This window comes from Myotis nattereri (genome assembly GCF_964212035.1).
Source record: "Myotis nattereri genome assembly, chromosome: 5".
Taxonomy (NCBI): domain Eukaryota; kingdom Metazoa; phylum Chordata; class Mammalia; order Chiroptera; family Vespertilionidae; genus Myotis; species Myotis nattereri.
Genome location: NC_138080.1, coordinates 99,817,887 through 99,833,682, shown reverse-complemented (window position 1 = coordinate 99,833,682; position 15,796 = coordinate 99,817,887).

Genomic DNA, 15,796 nt, shown 5'->3' with positions numbered 1-15,796 from the left:
CGGGTAAGGAAAAAAAGGAGAGAGAGGTGGATTACTCTTTGAATAAAACAATATAAAAATCAGTGGTATTTATTACAGTTGTGAATGCATACATACATGACGTTTTAGGTGGCATAAATGTGAGGATAAATATTCCATTCCTAACTTTAAAATATCACTGATAAATTTTAAAAACAGGACATGTATGCACCTTTCAGTATTTTTGCCTGCATGCTACCACCAGAATGCCGTTTGCAAAATGCTGCAGAGGTTCTGGGCATTGTCAAAAATAACAAAACCTCCAGCTATTTTGTTTTAAACCGGGGAAAGGGCAGTGGGCCAGGCAGAGGCTGCATTCCCAGCGCACAGTAAAACCAGAGCTGACGGAAGGGGACTGCACTTTCTCTGAAGTTTGCAAATGCACACGGAGTGTTTGACATGTTGCATCACTAAATATTTTAATGGAATCTTAATATTGTTCCTTTAGGAAGGGTTTGCAAGTCAGTCAAATTCAAGCCTGTGGATAGAAGTTAAAAGTAAATTTTTTTCCCCCTTATCCTTAGGTACATGTATGAAGCATTTTCCATTCCTATCTTTAAAAGCCTTCTGAAATCTGCCTGTGGCTATGCCCTACAACACCCAGACAAATTTTTAGGATAGAAATTCTATGAATCTGTTTACCATAATTCCCTTTCTGTGGGCAAGAGTGGTATTTAAATCATGCCACTGTAGAACTAATTTATGCTTCGATGATAAATTCTACTGCCTGAAAAAGTCAAGTTATTTAACTTTATTACATAAGGAGAAGGTATGGTTTCTTTCTTTTTTCTTTTTTCAATATGCAGAGTAGAACTTGGAGGAATTATTGTCACATTTGGTCTCTCACAATATCTACCCATGACACTTGCAGGCAAAATGGTTATCACATGGGAAATAAAGTAGAACGGTGAGCTTTTGAAGTAACGCTTACTGAGTCAGGCTGTGTGCGATTCATCTTGTGAAGGGAAAAGATGGTCTCCAAGGTCAAAGTCATTTTTATGGGCCTGGAAGTACAGGGGGTACAAGTGGACAGACATAAACTTCAAGGACACTCTGAAACTTTATATTTAATATCCGAGAATATTGATGGCAACTGCTGAAAGAGAGCCCATGGGATGGTGCTTGAGACACTTAGGAAAGATTCCTTTTTTATTTTAGGAAAAGAGGTGAAGACGTGAAGTTTCAAGGATTGAGAGCTTGTACTGGTTCAGGTTCATTCACAGTGGTTGGCACATGAGTGGCCACCCATGTTAGTTGAATGAATTGCTGAGTGAAGCCACCTGCCCACATGGATGAGGTCTGCCTGAAAATGATCCCGAAGCTATGCTAAGAGCAGTGCAAAGAATGAATTTCTCTGTGGGCTCCCTGAGAACAAGTTTCAGAACTGGTGCAAAGCAAAACCTTCCCCTGAAAAAGCATTGCTTGTCAAAATTACCTCACCCATGAAGCAATTCAAGGGACTATTAGCCATTCCATCAGCCCCTTGATTGTAATGAGCCTCTACGTTTTCTAAATTTTTGTTTATAATATCAAAGTACACTTTATTTCAAATATTTACTCTTCTTTTCATCTCTACCATTAAAAAATGTGCTTTAAACAAAAGGTCTACTATGTCGGGACAAACTTATAATTGTGTTGTGCTTTACATCCCCACTGCCCCCTCCAACCTGCACACACATCTCTTTAGCAGAGTGAGTAAAACTCTCCCAATGTAAGCTATTAGAAAAGAGAGGTTGCCAGTATTCTGTATGATAACCATTTGGAACTATAGTCCTTGTAGCTATCTGAATTTAAGATAAATCTACCACTAGATGATTGATTCATTTTTCACAAAGGTATTTATACCATGAATCTCCTGATTGATTGGCTTCATTCATCTAAAATAAAGATATGAAAAAAGAACATATTGTCACATGTTTTAACATAACAAAATGCACATATATACAGAAGGGTAGACATCATTCCCTTTTGTGCGCTCATCTGCCCAGCCATAATCCATTCTCCTGATACCACTTTCAAATACAGGTTCTTCACACAGATGATACCATTCATGTCCCATGCTGTGAATTACTTATTCCTGTCACTCCGAATGCACCTTTCATCTATTACATGTTTGTGTTGATAAACACAATAAGTAATATAGTTTCTGTATATGTTATCTTCCTTGGGAATTCCGATAGGAATGGGCGAGCATGGACATCAACGCCACTAGATGTCACTGTAAACAGACCATTTTCTCTGATGCAGATTTATTTTCTTGAATTTCCACATCTCCTGGACTGTTTGGGGGGAAATTCTGTCTGGCAACCTTGATGCCATCTGATCCCCTTGTTTGTGTAGTCAAAGGTTGCTAACTGTTCAATTTACATCCTTTCTTGAGCCCTTCTGCAAATCTTAAAAAACCCTTTTCTTTAAAGAAAAATAATAGCATAGGGATTTCAAAATCGTCACCATTTTATTAATTACGTGATAGTGTCATGCCCAGTCAGTCGGTGTAGTATTTCTTAAGGAAGACCTTGTAGTGAGTTTGTGTCTCATTAGAGAACTAGAGGAGCAAACAGATTAATGCACATATGCTACAACATTAATTAGAGAGTCAGGTTTTCAACAGGCGAGATAATTTGATTGTGACTGTGGCTGCAACAGTTAATTGAGTCTTTTTGAGGAAGTATCTAAGTACCTCCACTCTGATTTGCTCATGTTGAATGGCGAAGGGTCACTGGAGTTATAGCATCAAGTTAGAGAGACTTTAAAGCTTTTCTGGTTTGTCTAGGTTTCTCATCCGTTCTTCTACCGAAGCCGAAATTTCTTCTATGAAACCCCTGAGCAACGGTCTTTAAGAGCATGTAATGTGTGGCTCAGCAGGAGTTCCAACAATTACATTACAATTATATTTCACTGTGCAAATCTGCTTCATGCATTTGGCCATGACAGGGATAAGCACTATCCAGCAGATTCTCTGCCAAAGATTTTCTAAAAAAAAAATGTCACCTTTAATCAATTTACACCAACGGATGCTTAATTAGTAATATCAGCAATCAACTGCTAAAAATGTCCTTAATAATAGACTGGCGCAGTCAGAATAACAGGCGAGATTGAGAAGTCAAACTTCCTTGTTAGCTGACATTTAAAAATTCACATTTTAAAAATGACATTTAGCAGACAAGATGATGATGCAAATGAAATCTATATTTAGGGAGGGGTGAAAACAGCATCTAATTTGTAGTGATTATATATTCTGTTCTACCTGTGGAAATTCTGCTTAAGTTTGTCTTGTGCTCTTTAAAAATATCTCTCTTTCTCCTCTCCCCTCCCATTTCTATCCTCTTCTCCTCCCTTCTCCCCTCCCCTCCCCTCCTCTTTCTCCCTAGGGCCTGGACCAGTCCATCTCCACCTTCCTCTTCATTCCTGAACATGCTTCTGACCAGCCAGCCTACACTGGTTCTTACTGACAGCAAACCCCCTCTTCACACTGCAATTTGATTTCCGTTCAGACAAGGTGTCTTCATGGGCTTCTAAGATCCTGGACAATCAGACTTGGGTCCTCGCCTCTTTCTATGCTCATTTTCATTCTTCTGCTCCATATTTTTAATCCTTCCCAACTAATACAGTCCCTCCAGCCATAAAGTCTTTGGCATATGGTTTTCTCTGCTCAGATGTTTTGATGTTTTTCTGCCTCCCCCTTCTTCACAAAGTACGTTGTTTCCATCTTATCTCAGCTTAGAAAGGACTCTCTCACCACGGCATCACCTGTATCTCACTGTGGTTTCCCTGTCATAATCTCTCAGCACCTGTAGGGCGCGGCTATAGGGTTAAGCCTCAGACTGACCTGTTGGCAAAGCCACAAACAAGTCCCAGTTTAGAGGGCACGGCCCTCTTAGCATAATTAGGCTTGGCCTTATGACACACTCTAGATCTTATCTGGGAAGCTAAAGGGCTGAGGGAGATGCAGCAAGTGCTGCCAAAACAAGTGAAACTCACAAGAACAATGTAACTATGGTGACCACTACCTTGCTTACACCTGGCTATAAATAAAGGCTCAGCTTGCCTCTGTATCTCTCTGTGGCCTCAGCCAGGCACAGGAGATCCACCCCAGCTTATTCTCTTTGTCTGTCTTTTCTCCATCCTTCACCGCCCTCACTCAGGCTTGTTGAACCCTTGGCTGAGTGGGCTCGGTACAATCACCCAACACTCATTTCCAGCAATAGCATAGCTATAATTTTATACTGATGCATGTCATTTTTTTTTTTTACTGAAATAAAGATTCCAGAGATTGTCAGGTTTTATACACTATGGTACCTCTAGCTCTTTCCATGGTACAAAAGAAAAAGTGGCTCGGTGAACAAAAGCTGAAGGAATGAAGCGTTCTAAGCCACCTAGCTGACGTGCCCCTGTCACCATGTTTGTCTTGTTCTGGCCCATCCTTCTCTGTGCTTCACCTGCACCCCTTACACTTTTTATCTCCCATTTGGTAAGAAAGGCATAAAAGAGCATCCGCCTTTGTATTTAGTGGTATTTTGGTGCATGATCTTGAGGAAAATTCCTTACGTCTACAGTGTTAAAGTCCTTCCAAAATGCCATGTTCGGTTTCACTGGTTTGGTTCTGTCTTTGGGCAATTATACCGTCCTCTCCTGTTCCAACTTATCTGGACCCAGGTCTCTAGTTCTCTCCAAAATCTGTTTCTAATGATTATTTTATAGTTCCAGCTGAAACCCAGGTTGCAACCTTTTTTATAAGAAGCTGCTGATGCCAATGGCCCTGGCACTACAAATCATGCGAGCAATTTCAGCGTTTTCTGGACTTAGCATCAGTGGTTTCTAATGGAAGACATACAGGAGATCTCTATCTCTAGATTGGAAGGGTTTTTTGATGTTGTTGTTGTTGTATTGGTTTGGGTTTGGGGAGGGGGGCAGGAAATGAATACACAATAACCACCGCTTTTGAGAGGTCAGGAAACAAAATATCTAAAAGCCTAAATTCTCTGTGCAACCTAGCAATGCCCTGTTTCTTCCCTCATCTCTGAGCTGCAACAATTGGCCAGCAGGATGCCCCTGGCCCAGAGCTTTTCTCTCTCTAGTTCTTTCTGGCCGGGCAAAGCCAAGGAAATATTTCTGATCAAGCATTTAAAGTCCATGTGAATTTCACCTCAAGCGAAGAAGTGGAGCCTGCCTGAACCAGGTGAATTTAGGTGGAACTGAGTACATGGTGGGGGATTTTTTATGACTAACCATCTTTTCAACTTAACGCTTCATCACAACAGGGTTGGACCTGGCCTTCACAAACTCTATGCACCTGGCTATACTCTTACTCTAATTTTGCACATTTTAGATCTGCTACCCGTCTGACAACACAGTAGGCATCATATATTTAAGAATAGCACTTGCGGCTAGAAGAGCAATCACATTCAAGGTCAAGTCCAATGCTGAAAAGAGTAGTGTGACAAGTTAAGTCAATATTGTCTCCATCCTGCAAAAAGTGTTCCCATTTTCAGAAAGATTTATTTGGTTCACACTTTTTTGAGGTCTAAATCTATTTTTAAAATTTTCAAAAATAAAAAATATGAAAATTTTGATTAGAGATTTATACCTCTCTCCCTCCCTCCCTCTCTATCTATCTAGCTATCTATATATTTTCTAAATAATTATAGCACAAACAAGAGAGGATAGAAATTCATGGAATAAGAAACATTAAAAAAAAACAAGAACTATAAAATTGATTTCCTTTATCTTTTATCTCTGAATTCTTGATGTCAGTGATGGAGTGCCGGGGTCCAACCCCAGCGGGTCCAGGGGTCCCCAAAGGTGTGGACGGAGTCGGCAAAGAAGGAATGACATGGAGATAGCGTTCAGTTGATCAGCAGCCTAACCAGGATCTCTAGCCAAGTTCTGGTCAGGATCTCCAGCGAAGTTCTGGTTAGGATCTCCAGCCAGGTTCTGTGTCCATGTTCTCTTGATAGGTTCTCCAGGTTCTCCAGCCAGGTTCTGTAGCCATGTTCCCTCGCTAGGTTCTCCAGCCAGGTTCTGTGTCCATGTTCTCTTGCTAGGTTCTCCAGGTTCTCCAGCCAGGTTCTGTAGCCATCTTCCCTCGCTAGGTTCTCCAGCCAGGTTCTGTCCAGGTTCTCCAGCCAGGTTCAGTCACCAGGGTCTAGTCAGGTTCTCTTGCCAATTTCTGTAGTCAGGTTCAGTCCAGGATCTTTTGCCATGTTCTCTCCAGCGAAGTTCTTCTGTCTCCAGGTTCTGTGTAGGGTCTGTCTTCTAAGTTCTGTGTGTAGGTTCTGTCTTCTAAGTTCTGTGTGTAGGTTCTGTCTTCTAAGTTCTGTGTGTAGGTTCTGTCTTCTTGGTTCTGTCTTCTTAGTTCTGTGTCTTGCTGTCTTGTTACATCTGTATTTATACCAGTTGATTCAATCCTATCAATCTCTATTACAAAGGTTAGGGCGTTTCTTATCTCCATTCTAGGGAGTAAAGATTATGTAGCTTAAGCATGATTGTTCATAGTTAAAGTGATTAATTTCCCACCTGGCACTTAGTTAAGAGGTTTTATTCCCTCCCTAACTTCAGGGGAAAATCCCTACCTGGGGAAACAACCTTTCTCAGAGACCTTGGTTAAAACACATAGTGCCAAGAAGGTGAGCAAGCATATTAAGAACAGTATGCCATATATGCCAGGTCCCTTGAAACAGCAAGCATGGACCGGCTCCCGGCAATGGAGTATTTAAACAGATTTGTAAAATAATATGTCTGAGCATATTCTGCATACTTCATAATATCTGTAAACAAATGTGACAACCATAAATGTACTGAAATTAATAATCTTAGTAGTGCACATTATAAATAAACTTAATCACACTGCGTTAGAGATACATATATCCAAGCAAAGAAATACTAAGTATAATAAATCATGTCCTAACATGTCCTAGGGGATATATCTTCTTTTAGACATAATATATGAATACTATATGATGATATAATCTAAAGATATAATTCAGAATTCAGAATTATAAAGATATAATTCAGAAAGGCTGATTCTTTCCTTTTAAATGAATTAACAGTGATTGTACTATTCAAAATAACTATAAGTATGAATTTTAAGTGACTTTTGAAAAGAAGAACATCTGTATTTAAATAGAGTGATGAAATTGAGATAATTCTTATAAACACCTAGAAAGTGCATCATACTAATTCAGAAGAAGGATATATATCTTACGGTAATCGACCTAAATTTTGAGCAATTAATTAGGTCTTATTTTCATACTTTCATGTGAGAAGCTTCTCAGTTGTAATGATATTGATGGTGAAAAAAGCAAGTGAAGAATGATGGAAGGAACTTGGAGTGTTTCAATGAAAGAGTCCAAATGCAAAAAGCTGGAAAGCAGAGTAGAGAGCTGTCCTGAAGTATTTGGCAATATTTGATGGAGAGCCTTGAGTTTCTTTCAGTGGAACAATAAAAATCTGCATGAAGCCTTTGCCCAAAGGTATGCTGTCCCAATTCTTCTACTTGCATTTTTCCTGAGTTGGTAGATTTCTCTTATATAGAGGAATTCACCATCAGTAAATCAATTCCAGCATATCCCCCAAACATGTGATCACAATAGCATACTGACAGAAAGGAGAACATGCACAGCTAATAAAAGTAATATAAAAGATCAAAAGGCTGAATTGGAACTCAAAACCTACGCTATCAGGGACCAGACCAATTCGGAAGGGAGAGAGGATTGTTAGCAGGTAGCCAGTAACTTTTGCTGTGGGAAGTTTACAGAACAAGAACCAATAGATACATACCACATAGGTAGACATTTTAACGCATTAAATTCCTTTGTTTTGATATAGTCAGAATGGATGCCTCAAAATGTAAAATTATTGTCCTCTTTTTATTAAAACCATGAGATCTGTACAACAGAGAAACCTGGACTTTAACTGATTCTGAATCCTTACCTAACCCTGACTATAATCATATGATTGTGAATGTTCACTATTGACATTACTAACCCAAGCTGACACAGATACTAATAGAAAAACTGATTTTATTTTAAGCAAGACTTTATCATGTTATAGTGGCTACTTATTCAAGTTTTCATCCATGGAAAAAAATAGTCCAACCAGAATATTTGGCCTTGTCCTATGAAACATTTTATCTAAAGATGTATAGAGATAAAGGAGGTATGCTTATCACACTTTCAGGTAACCTCCATCTTGAAGGTTGAGTCAATATGACAGTTGGCAGGATCAGGATTCTGAAAAAGCTCAAAAAGCAGGAATGATGGTGAAAAATCAACAGGATAAAAATGTATAGGGACACATCTAAATTCTATGATTTTATTTTAAAAGACAAATATATCACAGGAAAGAACAATCAGAAATCCAGCCAATTATCACTTTGCTGCTTATGATTCAACATTTTTATTTGACTATACCAGCCGTGGGCAAACTACGGCCTGCGGGCCAGATTCTGCCCGTTTGAAATGAATAAAACTATTGAAAAAAAAGACCGTACCCTTTTATGTAATGATGTTTAATTTGAATTTATATTAGTTCACACAAACACTCCATCCATGCTTTTGTTCTGGCCCTCCGGTCCAGTTTAAGAACCCATTGTGGCCCTCGAGTCAAAAAGTTTGCCCACCCCTGGACTATACCCAATCACTAATCACTCAACAATTTTTTGTGATGAATTGAAGTTCCTGGTTCCTAAATAACTAGATAGTGGTATGTCTCCATTCACCTTCCTTATTCTTACTAGTCTTCTGAATAATCTTTGCAGAACCCTTTCTTTCTCAACCATTGTTATCAGTCAGATAGATGGTTTAGAGATAGAGCTAAAAGTGACCTCAAGTCCAGGCTGATGCTAATCAGTATGACCTTTTGTCTTGTTGACAGTAACTAGTTCATGCACAGATTATTCTAAATGGGCTAATTTGATGTGACATGAGTAGATATCTGTTAAGGTTCTCAGGAGGAAAAACTTTCACTTTCTATTTTGTAACTTTCTATTATCAAAGGAGATTATTTCTTTTACATGGTAGATATAGAGAGAATGTGAAATCTGGACTCTGCCATGTGTGATAGTGCATGAGAAGAAGCCAACATCAGTGTAGTCAGAGCAGAGAAAAGCCCTCAATTTTGGAAACTACATAATACATCTTTAAATAACCTATGAGTCAAAAACTAATTCCCCATGAAAAGTAGTATTTTGAGCTGAATAAAAATGAAACTACAACTTACCAAATATGTTTAATGTTGACAAAGCAATACTTAGGGGTAATTTTATAATATTAAATGTCTATGTTAGAAAAAAAAAGAAAGTCTCAAATCAATGACCTCAGCATCTACCATAAAAAACTAAAAAAATAAAAGGAAAATGAAACCCAACTTAGGTAAGGTAAGGAAGCAATCCTATATAATAAAGAGGTAATATGCAAATTGACCATCACATCCTCACACAAGATGGCCACCCCCATGTGGTCAAAAGATGGCCGCCACAAGATGGCCAGCAGGGGAGGGCAGTGGTGGGCGATCAGGCCAGCAGGGGAGGGCAGTTGTGGGCGACCAGGCCTGCAGGGGAGGGCAGTTAGGGGAGACCAGGCTGGCAGGGAAGGGCAGTTGTGAGAGACTGGGCTAGCAGGAGAGGGCAACTGGGGGCAACTGGGCTGGCAGGGGAGGGCAGTTGGGGGCAATTGGGCCAGCAGGGGAGCAGTTAGGCATCGATCAGGCTAGCAGGGGAGTGGTTAGGGGGTGATCAGGCTGGCAGGCAGAAGCAGTTAGGGGCAATCAGGCAGGCAGGCAGGCAGGCAGGTGAGCGGTTGGGAGCAAGCAGTCCCGGATTGTGAAAAGGATGTCCCAGATTAGAGAGGGTGCAGGCTGGGCTGAGGGACAACACCCTCACCCCCCTAGTGAACAAATTTTGTGCACTGGGCCTCTAGTTAAATATATGAATGGAAATTAATTACATAAGACATAGAAAAAACTATATTTAAAAAATAAGAAAACAGAAAACTGGTATTTTAGAAGATTAATTAAATTGGTCACTCTTTCCCCAGACCAATCAAGAAAATAAGGTGAGATGGCACATATCATCAAACCAGGAATGAGAGTAGTAGCATTACTACAGATTTTACAGGAAATTAAAAACATAACAAGGAGTATTTTGAAAAAAATAAGACAATAATGTCCATGATTAGATGAAAAGTCCTTGAAAGACAAAAACTGCCTTAGCTCCATTAAAAAAATCCAAGCTGTAGTCCATACATTTTTCACAAAAAAATAACAAGTTCCAATGTCTTCATGAGTTACTTCCATGAAAAATTTAAGGAAGAATGATACCATTTCTATACAAACTATTCTAAAATTTTATAGGAAAGGAATTACTTTCTAACTCATGCTTTAATGATAGCATTGCATTGATAAAAAATCTGATAAACACTATTCAAGGATAATAAACTACAGACCAATATCCCTCTTAAATAAATATATATATATATATATGTATATATATATGTATGTATATATATACATATATATATGTATGTATATATATACATATATATGTATGTATATATATACATATATATACATATGTACATATATATATTTTAAACATAATATTAAGCAAATCTAGCACTATATAAATAGGAATATACATTATGACCAAATGAGGTTAATCCCAGGAATGCAAGGCTGGTTTAACATTCCAAAACTAACCTAATCCATCATATTAACAAGCTGGAAAGAGAAAAACACACAATAATTTCAGTAAATACAGAAAAAAGAGCTTTTGAGGAAATCTATTATCCATTCGTGATAAAAATTCTCAGCAAACCAGGAATAGAAGAAAACTTTCTTAACCTGATAAAGGTCATCTACAGAAAACCTGTAGCTAACATCATACTTAGTGCTCAAAGGCTAGATTTATTTTTGTTAGGTCAAGAATAAGGTACAGTTCTCGGCTTCACTGATTCTATTCAACATTCAACCTAAAGCGAGGTTCTAGCCAGATAAATTAGGCAAAAATAAAAGAAAAAGAAAAATAAAGGAATAAAATATATGTAAATTGAATACTAATTTACTAGTACTGATAACTTTAAAAAGACACCTGTAAAGTCTCTGTGGCTTTAAAACCTGCAGCACAAGTATATAAGTTATTACATACTGAAATATGCTTGAATTTATGTTGACTTTGTAGACCATTCTTAGAATATACAGAAAATGATTTAAATACCTGTGGTAATTTCCCTGAAAGAGAATGACATTAAGAAAACAATGGAGAGTTACAGTTCAAACTGCATTTCTTACCAGAGTCCTGACTTTGGGCAGGTTTCTTAAACTCTGAGCTACTGAATGATATTTATTATCAAAATTGATTATAACAATTAATGAGAAAAATAGATCTAACATGTCTAACCAAGAGTCTGAAATAGCATAAGGGGTCAATGAGTGAGTTCCTCAAGCCTGAGGACTCATAGGTGGAAAATATGGAAGCTGGTATTTGGAAAGAGGCAGGAGCAAGTGTTTTGCCAAAGACTGAACAGAGCTTCATTTAGGACCATGAGAGGAGGAATATAAATGAGAAGCAAATATTTAAGTGCCAAAGGAGAGATGCAGGATAATTCAACATTATTTTTCAGATTCACTTTCTTTAAGGAATAAAACAAGTGCTAATGATTTTCAGGAATTTTTTAAAAGTTAGGTTCTTAAATTTAGAAAAGAAAAGATACAATTTCTTACATTTTTAAAACACCAACATGAAAATGTGTAATTGCTACTGAAACACTTTCCTGTGCAGATTATATCACTATTTTGTTTCTTTCCATCTTTTCTTAGTTCCAGAGAGAATGTTATTTAAAAACCTTAAAGAATTTATAAGGATAATGGAAAAGATGAAATGATAAACATGTCAGTCTTCAAATACCTACACATTTTTAAATATGTTTTTTAAATTGATTTCAAAGAGAGGAAGGGAGAGGGAGAGAGGGTTAGAAACATCAATGATGAGAGAAAATCATTTATTGGCTGCCTCCTACACACCCCCTACTGGGGATTGAACCATAACCTCTGTTTCATGGTTGACTCTGAACCACTGAGCCACACTGGCCAGGCTCAAATACCTACATATTTTATTGGCATAGGTTCTCTTCCACTAGTTATGTAAGATTTTTTTTTATTCCTAATCTTAGAGCATCATGAAGCCAATCCTCTCAGTGACAACTCATGTGCTTCTCAACAAATAAGCAAAAATAGGAAGCCAAAAAGGCCCTGTTTCTAGTTAATTTTTGAGGTGAAGAAAGGACTAAAGTATGATAATTCTAGCTAGGTGACTCAGTATTAGCATAATATAACTTTAAAATTCCTTACCCATAATTCCAAAATCCAAATATCCTATATGATAAAGAGGTAATATGCAAACTGAGCATCATGCCCTCAAAAGACCAGCCGGCAGGGGGTTTAGTGAGGGATGACCAAATGACTGAACAGCAGGCTGCATGGGGTGACCAGGCCGGCAGGGGGGTTAGTGAGGGACAACTAAATGACTGAACAGGAGGCTGCGTGAGGCGACGAGGCTTGGGGGGGGGGGGGCAGTTGGGGGCAACCAGGCCAGCAAGGGGTGCAGTTGGGGGCAATTAGGCTGGCAGGTGGGCAGTGAGGGGTGACTAGGCCAGTGGGGGGGCAGTTGGGGGTTACCAGGCTGGCAGAGGAGGGAAGTTAGGGGCAACCAGGGTGGCAGGGGGGCAGTAAGGGGTGACCACACCAGCGGGGGCAGTTAGGAAGGACCAGGCCAGCAGGGAGGGGGCAGTTGGGAGCGACAAGGTCAGCTGGGGGGGCAGTTAGGGGCGATCAGGCCAGCACACAGAGGCAGTGAGGAGCAATCAGGCCAGCGGGGGTCTGGGGGGAGGGGGGGAGGCAGATAGGGGCAACCAGGCAGGCAGGCAGGTAGGTGAGTGATTAAGAGCCAACAGTACAGGATTGTGAGAGGAATGTCTGAGTGCCAGGATCAGGTCTAAACTGGCAATCAGATATCCCCTGAAGGGTCCTGGATTGGAGATGGTGCAGGCTGGGCTGAGGGCTACTCCCCGTGCATGAATTTCATGCACCGGGCCTCTAGTCTCCAATAACCAAAAATTGGGCTTTCCCCACTCCCAGAATTCTTTTGTGGCAAAACCTGCCTTGATATGAATTCATTTTGCACAAATTCTAGACTTGAACAGATGTGACACAATTTATTTCATTCATCTGATTCATTGTAAATAATCATATATTTAACTAGAAAAATAGTAATATGTTTAATACAGAGTGCTACCCCAGATTTTGTTGTGGATGTAAGATAAGAATACACTAAAGAAATGTAATAACTTTTTAAATATCCATAATTTCTGAAATTCAATACACATAATGGTTAATAGATGTGTAATATTTTATTATTGAGCTGGGTCAACATAGTTGAAAATATTTGGATATACACTGGTATCCTGATTTAGTCTATAAATAGTATATAATATTAATATTATCTCAAAGATATTTTTAGTCTGTAAGAATAAAACAAGCCTTTACTTTTTCCTGTATAACAAGAATCCAGTGACAAGCCGTAGAGCAACAACTCAGCACTATCCACATAAAGCTAGTACTTTCTATCTCACGGCTCTGTTCTCTTTAGCGTATTGGCTTTTGTCCTTATGGTTACTGCTTCTAGACTTTATTTCTACAGTGGAGCAAGAAGAAAGAGAAGGGGAAAATCTGTGCAGCAGTATTTGTTTTATTTAGAAAAAAATATGAAATCCTTCCCATGAAAATATCCCTGCCTCAGCAGACCTCTACTACGTCTTTTGTATCAAATATAAGTCCATTAGCATCCAGACTGCAATGGAGTTTGAAAGTTGAGAGGAAAGGAAGAAAACAATTCAGAAAAGTTATTTGGTGAGCCAAACTTCATTTTTTGTCACAACTTCAACATTGCAAACCTATCACCAAGTTATTAGCACTGTCATCTTGCTGCAGAACAATACTATATTGATGTTTCACTATATTAAGTCATATATTTATTTCCATAATCTCCGCTTGTCTTTATCTACCATGCATATGAATTCAAGATAATTAAGTTTATGAATCAAGTCAGCTATGCTATCGTCCTGTTAATTAATCAAACTCTTACCTAGATTATCTGTAGAGGCATTTTGTAGATGTGGTCAACATTTAAAATCCATTGTCTTTAGGTGAAGGAGATTGCCCTCCATATTTTGGGTGAGTCTCATTCAATCAGTTGAAGGACTTGAGAATAAAACCTGTGGTTTCCCAAAGAAGAAGATATTCTCCCAGACTGTAATATCAACTCTTTCCTGAGTTCCCAGTCTGGTGGCTTACCCCTCACATTTCAGACTTGCCAGCACTCAAGCCTAGTCACTGAAGCCAAATCCTTAAATGAAATGTCAGATAGATGATGATAGATAGATAGATAGATAGATAGATAGATAGATAGATAGATTAAGATAGATATAGCCCTAACTGGTTTGGCTCAGTGGATAGAGCGTCGGTCTGCGGACGGAAGGGTCCTAGGTTTGATTCCAGTCAAGGGCATGTACCTTGGTTGTGGGCACATCCCCATGGGAGGTGTGCAGGAGGCACCTGACCTATGTTTCTCTCTCATTGATGTTTCTGGCTCCTATCTCTCTCCCTTCCTCTCTGTAAAAAAATCAATAAAATACATTTTTTTAAAAAACATAGATATAGATTTCTCCTATTGTTCTGTTTCTCTGGAGAAGCCTAATACAAGATATAGATTCAGTCATATAAACAGGTTCAATATTTGCAAAGTTAATTGTGAAAATTTCTCAAGTGCCTACTAACTATGTGACCTAGGCAAATAATTTTGTTATGACTTAGTCATGGATGCTTACCACTGTGCAGGAGATAGCATCTATAATAATAAAAGCACAATATGCTAATTAGACCAGACAACCTTCCGGACAAAGCCGTGGTGGCAGGGGCCGAGGCAGAGGCAACCGCTGCAGCAGCGGGGGCCCAAGCCCCTTGCACAAATTTCGTGCATCAGGCCTCTAGTCCATATATAAGATGATATCACCACTGTGATTTTGATCAAAGATAATTTATGGAAGCGTATGCATTTATATAAGTTATTAAATAGGTTATCATATTTAATGAAACTAAGACAATGCTGGCACATAAGTATAACTACAACAAATGTTTTTGATGTTCTCCTTATCATTATAATTACCATCATAGTCATTGGGAAGCCTAAAGCACATTGACACTGAGATGTGAAAAAGAAGCACCTTCATTCCTAAGCTGTGTGCACATGTTTTGGTTTTTTGGTGTTTGTTTTAATCCCCATCCAAGGATATGGTTTTATTGATTTTAGAGAGAGAGAGAGAGAGAGAGAGAGAGAGAGAGAGAGAGAGAGACAAAGAGAGAGAGAGAAATATCAATTTGAGAGAGAAACATTGATCAGTTGCCTCCCATACTCACTCAGGCTGTGGATTAAATCCACAACCTAGGTATGTGCTCTGACCAAGAATCGAACCCCCAACCTTTTGATGTACAGGATGATGCTCTAACAACTCAGACACCTGGCCAGGGCTGTGTAGCATATTTTAGAACAATAAGCTATCAACTCCACTAATGAAACTAATAGGTTAAGTTTCCCATGTTGCTTGAATTATTTCCCCAGGAAAATTAAATTGTCTTAATAGAAAATCTAATTTTATCTCAAGGAACTTGAAAGTCTTAATTAGTGACACAAAGCTATGTTAAAATTATTTAGATGAGAAATAAATAT